The 17,222-nt window shown below is 44.6% G+C and overlaps 1 long non-coding RNA gene across 1 annotated transcript in view; it reads left to right on the top strand.

Annotated features, from left to right (window-relative positions):
• Nucleotides 1–1,376: 1,376 nt before the first annotated feature.
• Nucleotides 1,377–17,222, top strand: part of LOC129049840 (uncharacterized) — a 33,744-nt gene continuing 17,898 nt past the window's right edge. Inside the window, exon 1 of the long non-coding RNA XR_008513216.2 lies at nucleotides 1,377–1,562. This is a non-coding gene — a long non-coding RNA (uncharacterized LOC129049840). The remainder of the gene's footprint in view (nucleotides 1,563–17,222) is intronic.

Here is a 17,222-nt window from a genome sequence, read left to right as displayed (position 1 = left end):
TTCCACTTTTTAAATATTCTCTTTTCTTCTTTATTGCCTGGGTGGAAGTATTGATTAAAGGTTGTTTTTAAAAATTATTCATTTGCTTATTTTTATTCCATTTTGATTCTCCCTCTACTGCTTTGAAATTTACCCTTTTGTTTTCCTGATTGTCCTGGACACATTATCATGCATATTTAATTTAATGACATACTAAACAATATTTTAAACCCCTTTGATTATAAAAGGACATTAGAATATCCCAAATCAAGTTACCATCCTTCCAACCTACAAGTTATTGCTGTGTAATGTTTTAATTCTATGATTTTTCTGTGGCTTTATAAATTAGACTTTGTTATTATCTTATACACACATTTTTATCGGCTTATTTGCTCACCATTTCTTCTTGCTTCTCACAAGGACCTTTCTGTGATAATTTTCTTTCCTTCCTTAGGGGAGGTGTGGTGGTTTACTCCCAACCACATGTATCTGAATATTTTTGTTTTACTTTTGCTCGTACTGGGTACATAGGTTTGTGAAGTACACAGTTCTGGGTTGGCATCTCCACACTTTGAAGGCACCATCACATGTCTTCTGGCTGTCATTATGGAGGTGAAAAGTTTGTTTTCAGTCTTCTGATTATTCCGTTCAAGATTGTCTCTGCTTTTTGTCTGGCTGCTTTAAAAAAAATCTTATTTTTGCCTGTGGTGTTTTAAAGATTCACTATAGGCATCTGAGAGGACCTGAAACATTACTCTTACCTGGAGTATATTATGTGATTTCTGAATCTTGGATATATGTCTTCTCTTTGTTCTAGAAATTTCTCAGCTAATATCTCTTGAAATATTACCTCCATTCTTATACATCTGCACTCTCCTTCTAGAACTCTGACTAGAGATATGTGAGAGCTTCTTATTCTATTCTCTGTATCTCTTTCATTACCTTTGTATTTTCTATTTCCTTATCTCCTGATACTGTATTTTGGGTAATTTGATCAGACTCTTATCCTGGGGTTCACATATTTTATTATTAGTTGTGCGTAATCAACTTGTCAAGCATCCATTGAATTTTTAAAAAATCAATTAAAATTTTTCAGTTTTAAAAGTTCCATTTGGTTATTTTTCAAACCTATTTGGTCATTCCTGATGGTCTCTTGTTTACTTTTTATCTTTGTGGTTCCAATGTTACTTTCTTTATGCATTTCTTACATTCTTTTTACATTTCATACATTGATATAATACATATTGGATTATTTAATATCTGCAACCCTGAGGTGTTTAAATCTATTATTTGTTACATTTGTTGACTGCCACTTACAGATACTTGCCATCTTCTCTTTCTGTGACTTTTCATTGTGAGCTTACTGCTTATGTTTTAATCTTATTTTCAGATTTTTTACTCCTGAGGGCCCAAATGAGGGATGCTTTCCTCCAGAGATTTCTGTCTAGTTCTGCTGTGAATCAGGTGCACCAAAGACTTGAAGACATGTCCATCACCTTTGAGCATCTCATATCTGCAAGGACTGCCAAACTCAACTCCTCCACCTTGCTCTTTGTCCCAGGCTCAGGATCCTAATTGCAATGGTAATTGGTGCTCATCCTCAAGTCCAGCAAACCTCTTCATTTCATACACTGCCAGCTTATCCCAACTGTATTAGTCTGTTCTCATGCTGCTAATAGAGACATACCTGAGACTGGGTAATTTATAAAGAAAAGAGGTTTAATAAACTCACAGTTCCACATGGTTGGGAAGGCCTCACAATCATGGCGGAAGGTGAAGGAAGAGGAAAGGCACATCTTACATGGCAGTGGGCAAGAGAAGTGTCAAGCAAAAGGGGAAAACCTCTTGTTATAAAACCATCAGCTCTCATGAGAACTCACTCACTACCACAAGAACAGCAGTATGGGGGTAACCGCCCCCATGATTCAATTATCTCCCACTGGTCCCTCCACTACATGTGGGGATTATGGGAACTACAATTCAAGATGAGATTTGGGTGGGGACACAGCCAAACTGTATCACCAACTTTAGATTTAGCTCACATTTTGAGGAAGACTGACAGGTTTGAAGAATTCCACATACCTTGAAAGCCCACTGATGTGTCAAAAAGCCCATGTTATTGAGGACAGTCTTGTTTTGATTTGTGACAGTGCCTTTGCACACTTGATCTGCCGTTCTCCAGCAGTGGAAGTTATTGTATTATTCTGTATTAACCTTTTTACTTCTTTAGCTCTCATAAATACTGCATGATAAAGGTGACCATATTTTCTACTTTGAAGAACTATTATAAGCATTAGGACACCTAGAAAGCTGCTAGCACTTAGTAGCTGCTAAATAAATGGTAGCTAACAACAACACTAAAGGTGATTCAATATTTACTGAACCTAATTGAACATACACTGATGGTTATAGGTGGATAAACCTTGGACATATATCATATCACTTAACCTTACAACACTATAAAGTTGGTCATATTGTCTTTCTTTTACAAATTAGGAAACTGAGGCTCAGTGAGTGTACTGATCAACATTACTTTATTAAATGATATGAACTATACAGTAGTGTCTAATGGAACATTTGGCTCATCCGTTTATTCATTCATTCTTTTGGAAGGTACTTTTTGAGTGCCTTTGACCCTGGGACTGCGGTGATATGTAATAGACGTTTGCCTTATCAAGGTCCTGGAAAAAAGCTACTTTGACAATTCTCCCACCCCCTACACCGTCCCTGGGTCTCACAGTTTTCTCAGGATGGTGAGATCTGTGCATCTCACTTTCCCCTGGGGCTTGGACTCTCCAAGCAAATGGTCCCTAGTAATAACCATTCTTCTATAAATTAATGGGAGCTTGGGGGCCCTGAGTTATAAGCACTGCGATGCAACTTTGTTTTAGGACAGTTGTTTGAATTAAGGTGCAGATGTGATGTGTGAGTTGCAATGTGTCACTTATATTTAGTGTAGGCATACCTCGTTCTTTTGCACTTTGCTTTATTGCCCTTCACAGTTTTCATTGTTTTTCTTCAGATTGAAGGTTTATGGCAACTCCTATTGAACAAGTCTATTGGCACCATTTTTCCAACAGCATGTGCTTACTTTGTGTTTCTGTGTCACGTTTTAGTAATTCTCACAATATTTCACCCTTTTTCATTATTATTATATTGGTAATGGTGATCTGTGATCAGTGATTTTTGATGTTACTCTGGTAACTGTTTTGGGGCACCATGAAGTGTGTCCAGACAAGATAGTGATCTTAACTGATTAATTGGGTGTGCTCTGGCTGCTCCATTGACCAGCCATTCCTCCATCTATCTCTTTCTCTCCTCAGGCCTCTTTACTCCCTGAGACACAACAACATTGAAATTAGGCCAATTAATACCCCATACAATGGCCTCTAATTGTTCAAGTGAAAGGAAGGATCACATGTCTATCGTTTTAAATGAAAAGCTAGACATGATTAAGCTTAGTGAGGAAGGGATGTCTAAAGCTGAGACAGGTTGAAAGCTAGGCCTCTTGCACTAATTAGCCAAGTTGTAAATGTAAAGGAAAAATTCTTGAAAGAAATTAAAAGCGCTGTTCCCATGTACTCATGAATAATAAGAAAGTGAAACAGCCTTATTCCTGATATGGAGAAAGTATTAGTGATTTGAATAGATAAAACCAGCCACAACATTTCTCTAAGTCAAAGCATGATCCAGAGCAAAGCCCTAACTTTCTTCAATTCTGTGAAGGCTGAGAGAAGTGAGGAGGCCGTAGAAGAACAACTGAAGCTAATGGAGGTTATTTCATGAGGTTTAAAGAAAGAAGCTGCCTCCATAACATAAAAGTGCAAAGTGAAGAAGCAAGTGTTGATGTCCAAGCTGCAGCAAGTTACCCAGAAGATAATTTAGGTGGATAATTGATGAAGGTGGGAACACTAACAACAGATTTTCAATGTAGGTGAAGCAGTTGTGTATTAGATAAGAAGATGCCATCTTGGACTTTCATAGTTAGAGAGGAGAAGTCAATGCCTGGCTTCAAAGCTTTAAAGGACAGGCTGACTCCCTTACTAACTGCTAATGCAGCTGGGTGACTTTAAGTTGAAGCCAGTGCTCGTTTACCATTCTGAAAAGCCTAGGGCCTTAAAAATGGTGATAAATCTATGCTGCCTGTGCTCTATAAATGGGACAACAAAGCCTGGATGATAGCATGTCACTTACAGCATCGTTTAGCAAATAATTTAAGCCTGCTGTTGAGACCTGCTGTTCAGAAAAAAAGATTCCTTTCAAAAGTGACTGCTCATTGACAATGCATCTGGTCACCCAAGAGCTCTGATGGAGATGTACATGGAGATGAATGTTGCTTTTGTGCCTGCTAACAGAGCATCCATCCTGCAGCCCATGGATCAAGGAGTAATTTCAACTCTCAGGTCTTATTATTTAAGAAGTACATTTCATAGGGCTAAAGCTACCATAAGGCTAAAGCTACCATAAAGCTACCACTACCATAGATAGTGATTCCTTTGATGGATCTGGGCAAAGCAATTGAAAACCTTCTGGAAAGAATTCACCATGCAGAACATGCATGACTCATGGGAGGAGGTCATAAACATTAACTGGAATTTGGAACAAAAGTTGATTCCAACCCTTATGGATTACTTTGATTACTGGGTCAAGCATTTCAAGACTTGGTGGAGGAAATAACTGCAGATGTGGTGAAAGTAGCAGAAAACTAGAATTAGAAGTGGATCCTGAATTGCTGCAATCTCATGATCAAACTTGAATGGATGAAGAGTTGCTTCTTATGGATGAGCAAATAAAATTTCTTGAGAAGAAATCTACTCCTGGTAAAGATGTTGTGAATATTGTTGAAATGACAACAAAGGATTTAGAATATTCCATAAGTGTAGTTGATAAAGTGGCAGAGTTGACTCTAATTTTGGAAGAAGTTCTGTGGTAGGTAAAATGCTATCAAACAACTTGCATGCTGGAGAGAAATCTTTCCGGGAAGGAAGAGTCTGGGGAAAACCTCATCATTGTCTTATTTTAAGAAATTGCCACAGCCACCCCCAATCTTCAACAACTACTACCTTAATGAGTTAGCCGCCATGAACACTGAGGCAAGACCCTCCAACAGCAAAAAGATTAGGACTTGTTGAAGGCTCAGATGATTGTTAGCATTTTTTAGCAATAAAGTATTTTTAAATTAAGGTATGTACATTGTTTTTCAGACAGACTGCTACTGCACACTTAATAGACTACAGTTGATATGGTTTGGTTGTGTCCCCACCCAAATCTCATCTTGAATTATAATTCCCATAATTCCCATGTGTTGGGGAAGGGACCTGGTGGGAGACAATTGAATCATGGGTATGTACATTGTTTTTCAGACAGACTGCTACTGCACACTTAATAGACTACAGTTGATATGGTTTGGTTGTGTCCCCACCCAAATCTCATCTTGAATTATAATTCCCATAATTCCCATGTGTTGGGGAAGGGACCTGGTGGGAGACAATTGAATCATGGGTATGTACATTGTTTTTCAGACAGACTGCTACTGCACACTTAATAGACTACAGTTGATATGGTTTTGTTGTGTCCCCACCCAAATCTCACCTTGAATTATAATTCCCATAATTCCCATGTGTTGGGGGAGGGACCTGGTGGGAGATAATTGAATCATGGGGGTGATTTCCCCCATATGTTTTCATGGTAGTGAATAAATCTCAGGAGATCTGATGGTTTTATAAGGGGAAACCCCTTTTGCTTGGTTCTCATTCTCTCTTGTCTGCCACCGTGTAAGCCATGACTTTCACCTTCTGCTGTAATTGTGAGGCCTCCCCAGCCACATGGAACTGTGAGTCCATTAAATCTGTTTTTGTTTAAAAAAAATAAATTACCCAGTCTCGGGTATGTCTTTATCAGCAGTTTGAAAATGGACTAAAAATACAGTATGGTATAAACATAACTTTTATACACACTGGGAAACCAAAAGAATGTGTGTGACTCACTTTATTCTGATATTCACTTTATTGTGGTCGTCTGGAACTATGAGTGCAGTATCTCCAAGGTACGCCTGCAATTAGTAATGCCATTAGAAGGGACTGATGAGCCCATGGGTATTCACAGCCTGTCCTATAAATAGCTGGTGCTCTTGGTGAGAGCAGGGTTAGCATCATTGTGTCCCCTTGTTCTCTCCAGAGCTGTCTGGATGACAGGAAGTGCACTGCATTCTGGCTACTACTGGTCACCTACTGGAATTTTCTATTACTTGTCATTACACATAACTCTTCAAGAGGACTTCAGTCTGCTGTGACACCCCCACCCCCTGCACTGTCCCTGGGTCCCGCAGTTTTCTCAGGGTGGTGCGATCTGTGCATCTCACTCTCCCCTGGGGGCCGGACTCTTCTTTCAGCTCCCCCAGGTCTGGGGAAGAGGCTTGGTTATTTTCTGCTTACAGATGATAGTAAGTCTGCCATTGGGGTGAGATTCATAAGCTTAGAAGGCAGCAACCTGCCTGGGCTGCACCTTAGGAATAGTGAACCTGGTCTTTATGCAGGATTAAACCTTTTCTATGCATTTCTAGATGGGGATGTGTGATGGTGAGAGGGAAGAGGATGGGATGAGAATGAGAGCAAGCCTTATATTTTATTTTCTCTCTATCAAGCATTCATTTATTGAGCATCAGTTTGCACAGCTACTGAGTATCAGGGGATTCAAACCCATGTCTGTCTAGACTCTGCAGCCCTGCTCCTGCTACCCGAAATAATGCCCACCTCCCAGGGTAGCTATAAAGCTTTTGAGACACCGTCTGCAGCGTGGCCCCACAATGCGTGGAGTATAAGAACTCAGTGTGCGGTAACTTCTTTCTTTCTCTGAGCAAAAAAGAAATCTTAAAAGAAAGTGAAAATCTGTTGCCTTGGAGAAGTTTGAGAAGGAACCAGACAGTGTGTGGGAAGGAATTTGCTCAGCCTGGGCTGCCATGCCGGTTCTGGTGGGTTCCACCTCCGAGCGTCCCCTGGCTCATGGGGGCATTTAACCACCTCCTCCAGGTTTTGTTTCCCCTACTTCACCCACACGGAACAGCAGTTCTCACAGGCAGACGGGCTGGCAAGTTAGCATCTTTCCATGATGAACTGTGCTGCACCAAACCTTATCTTTCATTTATGATGATTATGCTTATAATGAAGGACTGCAAATCTGACAGACTGAAGATCATCTTGGAGGCTGTACTTTTCATAGTTCTTGCAGTTTGAATTGATTTGGGAGAGAGAAAAAGGGAGAGAGGCTCTTTGTAAAGAAAACATGATTTTTATGTGAATAGTCATTACAGACCAGGATTATATTATATTCATCTCCCCATGCAGAAACGACACCAGCAAACATCCTTCCTTTATTTCCCTGAGTAAAAGAAGGCCTCATGGTTTAATAAGCCAAAGGGAACACATGCAATGAATGAAGTGGCAAAGTAATGGCCTCCCCATCCTTCCTCCTGCTCCTGGAGAGCATCCCAATGTCAGATATGGTTAGCCTGGAGATTTAGCTTTTTGCCTTTCACCTTTGGACAGGTCATTTCATAACCTTGAGCCACAGTTACTTATTTTTAAGGTGAGCCTCTGGTTTTGTATTGCTGTATAGCAAGCCACGTCATACTTGGTAGTATAAACCATCAATACTCATTTATTATTATAATCTCTTCTGGTTCTGGGCTCAGCTGGGCAGTTCTTAGGCAGGACCTCTCATGGAGTTGCAGTCAGTTGGTGGCTGGGCTGGAGTCACCTGGAGCTTCCACACTCATGTATCTGGTGCTTGCTGCTGGCTGTTGGCTGGGATTTCAGAAGGGACTGTCAGCAGGGACATCTACTCGCAGCCTCCTTGTGTGCCCTTGGCTTCTTCACAGTGTGATCGCTGGGTCATCTATTGTTAAACACACTCACTAAGGCCCTTCCAGGTTCAAGGAGAGGAGACATAGGCTGCAGCTCTTGCTGGGGACATGGCAAGGCTCTGGAATGGGGTGCAGGTCTTTCTGGAAAATATAGTCTGCCACCATAAGGATAATAATAATGGGTGTTTGGGTAACTGTAAGAATAAATGAAATAATGTTAACAGGCAGTGAAGTATAGGGGAAAATATTTGAATTTTGGAGTTAGAGTAGCTTGGATTTTGATTCTGATTCTACTGCTTCCCAGCTGTGAGAGAAGCTGACCATGTTCTGGTGGGTTCTGTCCATCAGGACTGATTGAAGAAGGTGTGGGGGTAAAAGTAGGGGGACACTTCACGTATTTCTTCTTTTTCCTTTCCTGGTGTGTCTGGTGAGCTGTTGCTGGTTTGTGTAGTGTTTAACAGTGACTTTCCTGCAGCAAGACTTACTTCTTATTTAAGATGATTATGTTTATAATGAAACACTGTGGATTTTTTACATTGAAATCACACAGGAGGTGATCCCTTATCACAGCCCTTTGATTTGGGCCAATTGAGGAGTCTGCTAATTTCTAATACCTCACTTCCTAGGTCATAGCAAAGACGAAATGAATTAACATGCGTGAACTCGAGAGTGTAGGAGTTGTGGTGGATGGGCTGAGTGTGGATTTTGGGATCAGATAACGAGTTTGGATCCTGGCTTGGCATTTCATTAACTGGGGAAACCTTACATAAGTCAGGTCCTGTCTCTGAGCCTCTGTTTTCATTTCTCTAAAATTGGATGATGCCCTGGGTTACCAGGTCACACAACTGTAAGTAAAGCCTCTCATCGCATGGTCTATGAGAACCATGTCCGCAGAGGTGTGACGGGCCCAGTCTGTATGGCCCTGATGGCCTCTGCCATGCACTGCTGTCCTGAGGGTGAGAAAAGGGATGGTGGGGAAGGGCCAGTGTGAGCCTGGACTGAGAATACTCTCAGCAAAGGTTTGCTCCCCTCCTGCCTTCCCTGAACCCTGGGTGGGGAGCAGTGAATTTCCTAGAACCCTTGCAGAGAGTTCTTTTCTTCTGCTCCCATGACAAGTGGGCCCAGATTGTTTCACTGAGCTCTTCCCTGGGGACTGCGGAGTACTCTAGGTTTCTCACAGCCTGCGGCCCTGGGAAAGGGGCTCCTGCTGTAGGTGGTAAGGCCAGGAAGTCAGGGGTTCATTCGCTGTGGTTTGGATCTGGATGGGCCTGTTGTGTGGCTGTGCAGTGTGTCGCACTGGTTTTTTGATTAGTCCAGTATGTTCTCAGCCACTCAGCCCCTTCGTTATATATTTGCCCTTTGGAGCCTTGCGACAAAGTGCTGGGTTTGTGGATGGGATTCAGATGGACCTGAATTTGAATTCCTACTACTTACACCCTTACTTACTGGCTGTGGGATCTTGGCCAGTTGCTCATTTCTTCTGAGCCTCATTTCCTTTATCTATAAAATGGGAACAATAGCCCTTGTCTCTCCAGCTGGATGTATGAATTAAATGGCATACAGCCCATGTAACTGAGTCATTAATTTGACGGTATTGATTATTTATTGAGTGCCCAGGAAGATTTCCAGGTGCTGAGATGGGAACTTGTAGGCAGTCTGTGTACTTGGGGGCAGCAGCTGAGCACAGGTGAGTAAACTGGTCAGATGGTGAGGGATGGTGCTGGTCAGATGGTGAGGGATGGTGATCCGTGCAAGGTGAATATTGCAGGTGCAGAACTTCTTTTCTGTGGGTCATCTGGGAGGGCCAGGCCGATGAAAGAGGGATTTGAGCAGGGCCTGGAGGGGGTCCCGAGTGAGGACATGGCTCTTCGTGGGAAGACCAACAGGCAGTAGGAAGAGTGTGCAGGTGGTCGAGGGGAGGCCTCATGTGGAGGATGTTTAAGGATCAGATGAAGTGCCAGGAAGTGTGGGCAGGGGTGAGGCCTGCAAGGGTGAGTGCAAGGAGGGGAAGGAGCCAGACAGCCCCCACCCACAGGCCACCCTAACTAGCTCAACTTGGTCAAGAAATGCCCTGTTGCCTCCTTTCTCTTAGTATTTTACCACTTTTTAATAGACCTTTAAAGAAAGTACAATTATATTTGTAAATAACCTTAAAAAAACTTTGCAGTTTTCCCACTCCCACAAAAAAACCTACTCTTCAGTGTAAAATAAGTCCCATCCTTGCCATTAAGTGGCTCACTTAGAATCAGTGAATATTTCTAGTTCATGCTTTACACATCTGCTCAACGGACCCTCACAACAACCCTGTGAGCCACTGTTACTATGCCCATTTAACAGATAAGGAAACCGAGAGGTAGAGAGGTGAAGGGCAAGGACAAGGTCACATGGCTTGCAAAAGGCAGATAGGACTTAGGCCTGGGTTTTCCTGACTCCAGGTTGTTCCCTCAATCCTGGCTGATGACATCAAGTCCTGGAGCCTTTGACCTCTGACAGCCTCCAACTCCCCTCCTCTGTCTGCCTCCAGCATTCGTTTCTGTTGCGGATGTCAGTGTCTGAGATGCAGGCATCTCCCTAACTTGCCAGGCTTGATGAAGCTCAGTGGATTTCTTTTAGTGATGATGGACATAATTAATTTAGCAGAGGAGATGCCTCATTGCTGCCAGTGTCAAATAAAAACAAGAAGGAAGACAGGTTGCACTCTAGCTCTGAACACAACGATGGGCTCAGTCAGCCGGAGGGTCAAGTATTCTTGGAAGAGGGAGGACCCCAGCTGAGGGCCTGGTTGGTTCTTAGGAATGCCTCACATGCACCTTGTCCTAAGCAGCAAGCAATGACGACAGCAGGCATGGAGGAAAGTGAGTGCTTGAACCAGGCAGGTGAAAACATTCCTGAGAATATGTCAGTAAGTGGCATGCCATTCATTGGTTCTCAAACTTCAGTGTCTATATAGATAATCTAGAAGGCATGCTTAAAAAAATCCAGATGCCTTCACCACATCCCCAGAAGTTTAAATTCAGTCTCTTTGGAGAGGGTCTTGGGATCCTGATTTTTATCAGTCATTCCACATGATTCTGGTGCAGAAGTTTCCAGAAACATTGGCACAGGGGTTATGTGCATGAGCTCTGGAGTTTTTCAGTTGTGGTTTTGAAGCTGGTATGACTCAACACAAGAGATCTAGCCTCCTTAGTCTTTGCTTCCTCCTGCTGTGGAATAAGCTGTAATATACCCACCTCAGAGGGTTATTGAGGAACATATAGGACCATGTACATAACATTGCTTTAGTTTTGAATTGACGGGTTGCCAAGAGTAGGAGGCTCAGCCTCCAGGTGGAGGACCAGTCAGAGATACTTGAACATCAGTTGCTTGGGGTTCCAAGTCCAGCAGATGCCAACTCCATCAGCAGGACCAATCACTCAGTCCTTCAAAGTTCAGCTCGGACATCGTTGCCTCCAAGAAGCCTTCCTATGGCTTTATGCCTTGAGCTCCCACTACCTGCTGCATCCCCTTCTAGGGAAACATTTTTCACATTGCACCAAAACAGTCTGCTGCTATATTTCTCTCCCTGAGCTGGACTGTGAGCTCTTCAGTGGAAGGGACAGTCTTGCTCATCCTTCCTTCTCTAGGACCTAGCACATAGTGCATTTTGCATAGCTATAATCAGAATATCGAAGCAATCTTGTATTGCTTTTGCCTTCCCTTCACACACTAAGCATTTGCCGTGGTCCAAAGTCTTTATCCTTAGCTTTTCTATGGCTGCCTAATGTTCTATAGAAGTGTTGCTCTCTGAATGTTTGAACTATTCCCTTATTAAGAGTCCTCCTTTATTTGCTACTATAAATAATGTTGAGGAGACTCTTGTGTCCCTCCCTAGTTTGTACAATGGGCTGCTGCAGATTGTCAAGAAAACCACTTGATTCTAATAGTAAATAATTTAAATAGATAATTGTAACAAGGTGGGATGCAATCCCCAACCACATAAAAAAAATAGTCAACATTACTAGGTATAAAATGCAAAATAAAATGATGCCTGATGTTTTATCTACTAAATTAGCAAACTTGAAAATAATGGTAATTTCAAGCACTGATAATGACATTAAGAATTAGGTGCATTCATTTAAACATTGTCTTTGGGAGTGGAAATTAGCACAGTTTGGCAATGGGTTTAAAAATTGGTAATCCCACTGCTTGGAACACCATGGTAAAGAAATGACTTCTTGTACAAATTGGAGGAAATCACAAGTCTGTTAATGGTTACTCATACTCTTTTGCAACACAGAGTCATCTTCCTAGAGAAGGCAGCTTCCGTAGGATTCTAGCCCTGCATGATATGAGTTCCAGACTGGAGGTGGAGGGAGAGATAAGAGCAGCCTCCATGAAGATGTGATTCTTGATCTGAGACTTGCAGGGTCAGCAGCTCCTTGGCCAACAGATGGGAGAATGGGAAAAGGGAGAGGTGGGTATTCCAGCATTTGTGAATGTGTGTGTGCACATGCCGGTGTTTGTAGAAGGGTGAGTGAGTACTTGGGTGTGTCAAAACAAGAGGCTGGAGGGACTGCAGATCATGAATTCTGTGCCATACTTGAGGGTCCCCTGAAGGTGGTGGGGTGACACTGAATTAGAGAAGAGACATGGATTTTAGAAAGCTGTCACTGACTGCTGGGTGAAGGATGGAGGCAGGGAAGCCAAGTAGGAGGCTGTCACAATAGCTTAGGGGAGAAATGTTGAAGGTGAGCCTGTGTGAAGGTGGGTTGGTTGGAGGGAAGAAGGTGGATTACAAAATTTTAGGAGCTCACCTCCACTTTTCTATACGACCCTCTTCCAGGCACCTTCCCTGGGGAAGGTTCCACTTCACCATGCCTCTTCCCGGTACACGGGGTCTCCTGGAAGCCTTTGGTGCCCATCAGCTTGCACACGTTGCAAACTCTGCTAATGGCATGTTGGCTAATTGCATAATGCAGCTATCTGCCTGTGATTTGAGGCCCAAATGTTGTTCTTTGCAGGATAATTATGCGGGATAAGTGAATGGCTGGAATATTTACAAGATTTTGTCCCTTGGTCGATTTCCTTTCTCAGAAGACAGCCGCTGTGTGGGGTAAAACATAAGACAGAAAATATCTCTGGGACTTGCGCAACATGGCCACAGGAAGGCTTGTGGTGTTTGAGAGAGGAACATGCAAAATATTAAGTTTGGGTAAAAAAGAGCATACAACTGTTCCATCCTTGAAATGCATATGTTCCACTGGATGACTGGCAGGGCTGGATTCGGCTGTTGCCTGTTTCCAGCCGAGGAGCGCTCTCATTTCCAGCACTGGCATGTCAGGTTGGACACGGGTCCCCAGATGGTTCCTGGGGTGCGTGGCTGGGTGTTGGGTTTCTGCTGCATTGGAAGTGAATCCTGAAGCATCCGTGGTTGTGACTTTGACCGAGTGATTTCCATAATCTAGGCCTCGGTTTCCTCATCTGTGAGACGGGGAAAGCAATATGTCTTTGGAGAGTTGTCATCGGGGGTCTCAGAGGCGAGGGAGGTAAAGGGTTCCCTATGAAGTATGGGATTGAGATGAGGCTTCCTTCCCTCCTGCTTCAGACCAAGGGCAAACCCCGAGCTGGGCATTGTGGGGCTTCCTGGGGACCGAGGAAACCCTGACTAGTGTTGCCTGTTTCAGCCTCCTCCCCATTAACTCAGCTCAGCCTCATTAGCTGGGAGCCTGGGTGGAAAAGAACTTTGTTGAAGGCCTTGCCCTCTTTCTGAGAAAAGGCGGTAAAAGTGGATCTGCTTTTCCTGCCTAGTGCCAAGCACTGTGGGAGAATTTCTTTTCTTTTTTTTTTTTTTTGAGACGGAGTGTTGTTCTGTCGCCCAGGCTGGAGTGCAGTGGTGAGATCTCAGCTCACTGCGAGCTCTGCCTCCTGGGTCCACACCATTCTCTTGCCTCAGCCTCCCAAGTAGCTGCGACTACAGGCGCCGGCCACCACGCCCAGCTAATTTTAGTAGAGATGGGGTTTCACCACGTTAGCCAGGATGGTCTTGATTTCCTGACCTTGTGATCCGCCCACCTCGGCCTCCCAAAGTGCTGGGATTACAGGTGTGAGCCACCGTGCCCAGTCCAGAAAATGTTTTTATTTTATTTTATTTTAATTTTTTTGAGACAGGGTCTCACTCTGTCACCCAGGCTGGAGTGCAGTGGCATGATCTCGGCTTATTGCACCTTTTGCCCCCAGATTCAAGCGATCCTCCCCCTCAGCCTCCCCAAGTAGCTGGGACTACAGGCGCCCTCCACCATGCCAGTCTGATTTTTATATTTTTTTGGTTGAGACGGGGTTTCACCATGTTGGCCAGGCTGGGCTTGAACTCCTGACCTCAAGTGATCCTCCTGCCTTGGCCTCCCAAAGTGCTAGGATTACAGGCATGAGCCACCATGCCTGGCCTCGAAAATGTTTTTAAGACACACATAACCCTTGGAAAGGATTTTCATCTTCATGCTTTGCAGAGGACATTAGACGCTAAGAGAGGTTACATAACTTTCTTTGGGTCACACAGCTCACAGGTGACAGGAGTTGGGTTTGGACTCATCTCCAATGCCTGCTCTGTCTGGGCTAGGCCAGGGTGCAGGAGGTTCCCTTCGCCTTTTGATGGGTGTGAGTAGGAGGTGTTTGTTTTTCCTTCTCAAACTCCAACTGTGGCCCTTAGCTGTTGGGGAGGTCAGATGAAAGCTGCCTTTGTCCTTGGCCTTCTTCAAACAGGTTCTGGTCTCTGCATCTGAGTGGCTTTTCCGCAAAGTGGATCTGGCTTCTTGACAAGGCACCATCCACCCCCAGCTGCCCTCCCCCAGCCTCCCTGCTGTGGGAACCTCCCATGCCATGTTCTCCTGACCGGAAGCCGCCTTCCCTAGCCTCGTGAGTCCCTGCTCTCCCTTAATGATAGGGATGTGGGCTCCCCAAAGCTCACAACACAGGGAGGAAGTGCTGCTGAGAGGGTTGAAGAGCACGCCAGAGTCGCGGGCAGGAGTCTTGGCCTGGTCACTTACTACCCGCATGCCTCCAGGCAAGCTCTCCATCCTCTCGGTGCCTTGGTGTCCTCAACTGTCAAGTGAGTGTCATATGGCATGTCCCTCCAAGGGCAGAGGTTGGTGGGGATGAAACACAATAACGAATATCGAGCGCCTGGCTTGTGGGAAGTGGTTATCTCAGGCCTTACTGTCATTGTCACATCTCATGAGTGATGGAGCCTGGTGCAGTGGGCAGAGTCCAGAGGGTTTAGACAGAACTGGGTTCTCCACTCACCTCCCCTGATCAACTGCCTGGCCTTGGGCAATTGCTCCATTTCAGGGGACGTTCATGGGGACGTTCATCAGGGGGTGCTGAGTTGAGAAAGGAAGAGCTCCGGGAGCTCTGGGTGAACTCAGACACCCACGTTAACTGCTGTGTAGTGACATGGGTTATAACTAGTTTAGTCTGGCCAACATTTGTCGAGTGCCTACCTCGTGCAGGCACTGGGTAAGGACAGGATGCAAGCAGAGTTCTCAAATGCACTGGTTTACAGTCGAAGCAGACAACGTGCACACCACGGCCTGAAGTACAGCGGGTGTTTGGAAATACACAAATTCAGCTTCTCTGCTCTCCCAAGTTGTGACCTCCTGCCTTCCTATGCAACAAGTCCTGGCCTTCCCGACACTGAGCCTTCCTGATCACTTCCTGACTGATGCTGTTGTGTAAAGTTAGGTCTGGTGATTCTGGCAGCACATTGTGGCTAAGCTCATCCCAGGCGCTTGGCCCTGATCGTCCCTGTGCCACCCTCACTGCCCGGCACTTAGAGGCTATGTGGAGCCATGGGCAGGGTCCAGGCAGATACAAGGGCTTGGCTGTACTCACTGTCCTCTGCTCGGTGCCTGGCGCAGGCCCTGGCACACCGGGGGCCCTGGCAGGTTGGTCTTGTGTAGTGATTCCTGCTCTTGGTGGTTTCCTTTGCTCTGTATGCTCAGCCCCCAGTGTGTAACAGTGAATTAACTTGAGCTGGTGAGTGAATGTCAACTCCTATTTATCTCCCCAAAACAAACAAAAATATTTTTTTGAGTGCAGTTTGGAAACTCCTGAGGTTGTCAAGTTAAAAAAAGAAAGAATGGGGATGTGCTTTGTGGAATGTCATGAAACGTCATTGGCCTTTTAAACCTAGCATGACTCAATGTGCCCAGTGAGTTCGAAGCTTGGTTAGGTTAGGTGATCAACTAGCACAATAAAATCAAAAGTTGGCCAGGTGCGGTGGATGATGCCTGTAATCCCAGCACTCTGGGAGGCTCGGGCTGGTGGATCACTTGAGGTCAGGAGTTCTAGAGCAGCCTGACCAACATGGTGAAACCCCGTCTCTACTAAAAATACAAAAAATTAGCTGGGCATGGTGGCGCACTCCTATAGTCCCAGCTACTCGGGAGGCTGAGGCAGGAGAATCACTTGAACCCAGGAGGTGGAGGTCGCAGTGAGCCAAGATCATGCCATTGCACTCCAGCCTGGGCAACAAGAGGGAAACTCCGTCTCAAACAAACAAACAAACAAACACCTCAAACGTTTAAGAAACATGTAGGAGAGGAAGCACTTGAAACTAAAAATTCTTTATACAAATGGTGTGTGTGTGTGTGTGTGCACGTGTGAGCACATGCTGAAAGGCCTTTTATTGTGGTGGAACGTGTTGGACCCGAGGCAGCCTGTTCCAGGTATGTAGCAGGTGCTCAATAATTGCTCTTGCATTAGATCGAGTGAAGCTCCCTGCTTCACATCCCACTTTTCTTTGCCAGGGTGTATTATTTGAAAATTGCTGGCCAGCAGAGGGAAAACACCTCAGTGGTCAGATTGAGTTGGTTTAAAAATCCATTAGCAATTAGTCTGCCCTCAGGACGTGGTATTCCTGGGTTTATTCACCCTTTGGTTTGCTCAGTAGTCTCCCCTCCTAGCTGCAGCCCTGAGCAGGGTGTATACAAAGGTGATAGGTAAGTTTGGGTTTCTGGGTGTGTAAGTTCCTTGGGCTGCCATGACCTAGTATCATAAACTGGGGCTTCAACAAGAGATATTTATTTCTCACAGTCTGGAGGCTGGAAGTCCAGGGTCAAAGTGTCAGCAGGGTTGGTTCCTTCTGAGGCTGTGAGGGAGAATCTGTTGCAGGCCTCTCTGTGTGGCTTGTAGGTGGCAGTCCCCATCTTCACGTGGCTTTCTCCCTGTGTGTGTCTGTCCCCAAGTTTCTCCTCCTTATAAGGACACCAGTCATACTGAATTAGGGCCCACCCTAATTCTCTCATTTTAATTATTACCTCTGTAAAGACTCTGTCTCCAAAGAAGGTCACATTCTGAGGCGCTGGGGTAAGACTTTCCATATGAATTTTTGGGGATGCAATTCAAC

The sequence above is a fragment of the Pongo abelii genome, chromosome 15 (assembly GCF_028885655.2).
Source record: "Pongo abelii isolate AG06213 chromosome 15, NHGRI_mPonAbe1-v2.0_pri, whole genome shotgun sequence".
Taxonomy (NCBI): Eukaryota; Metazoa; Chordata; class Mammalia; order Primates; family Hominidae; genus Pongo; species Pongo abelii.
This window is presented reverse-complemented; position numbering and strand designations above follow the sequence as displayed.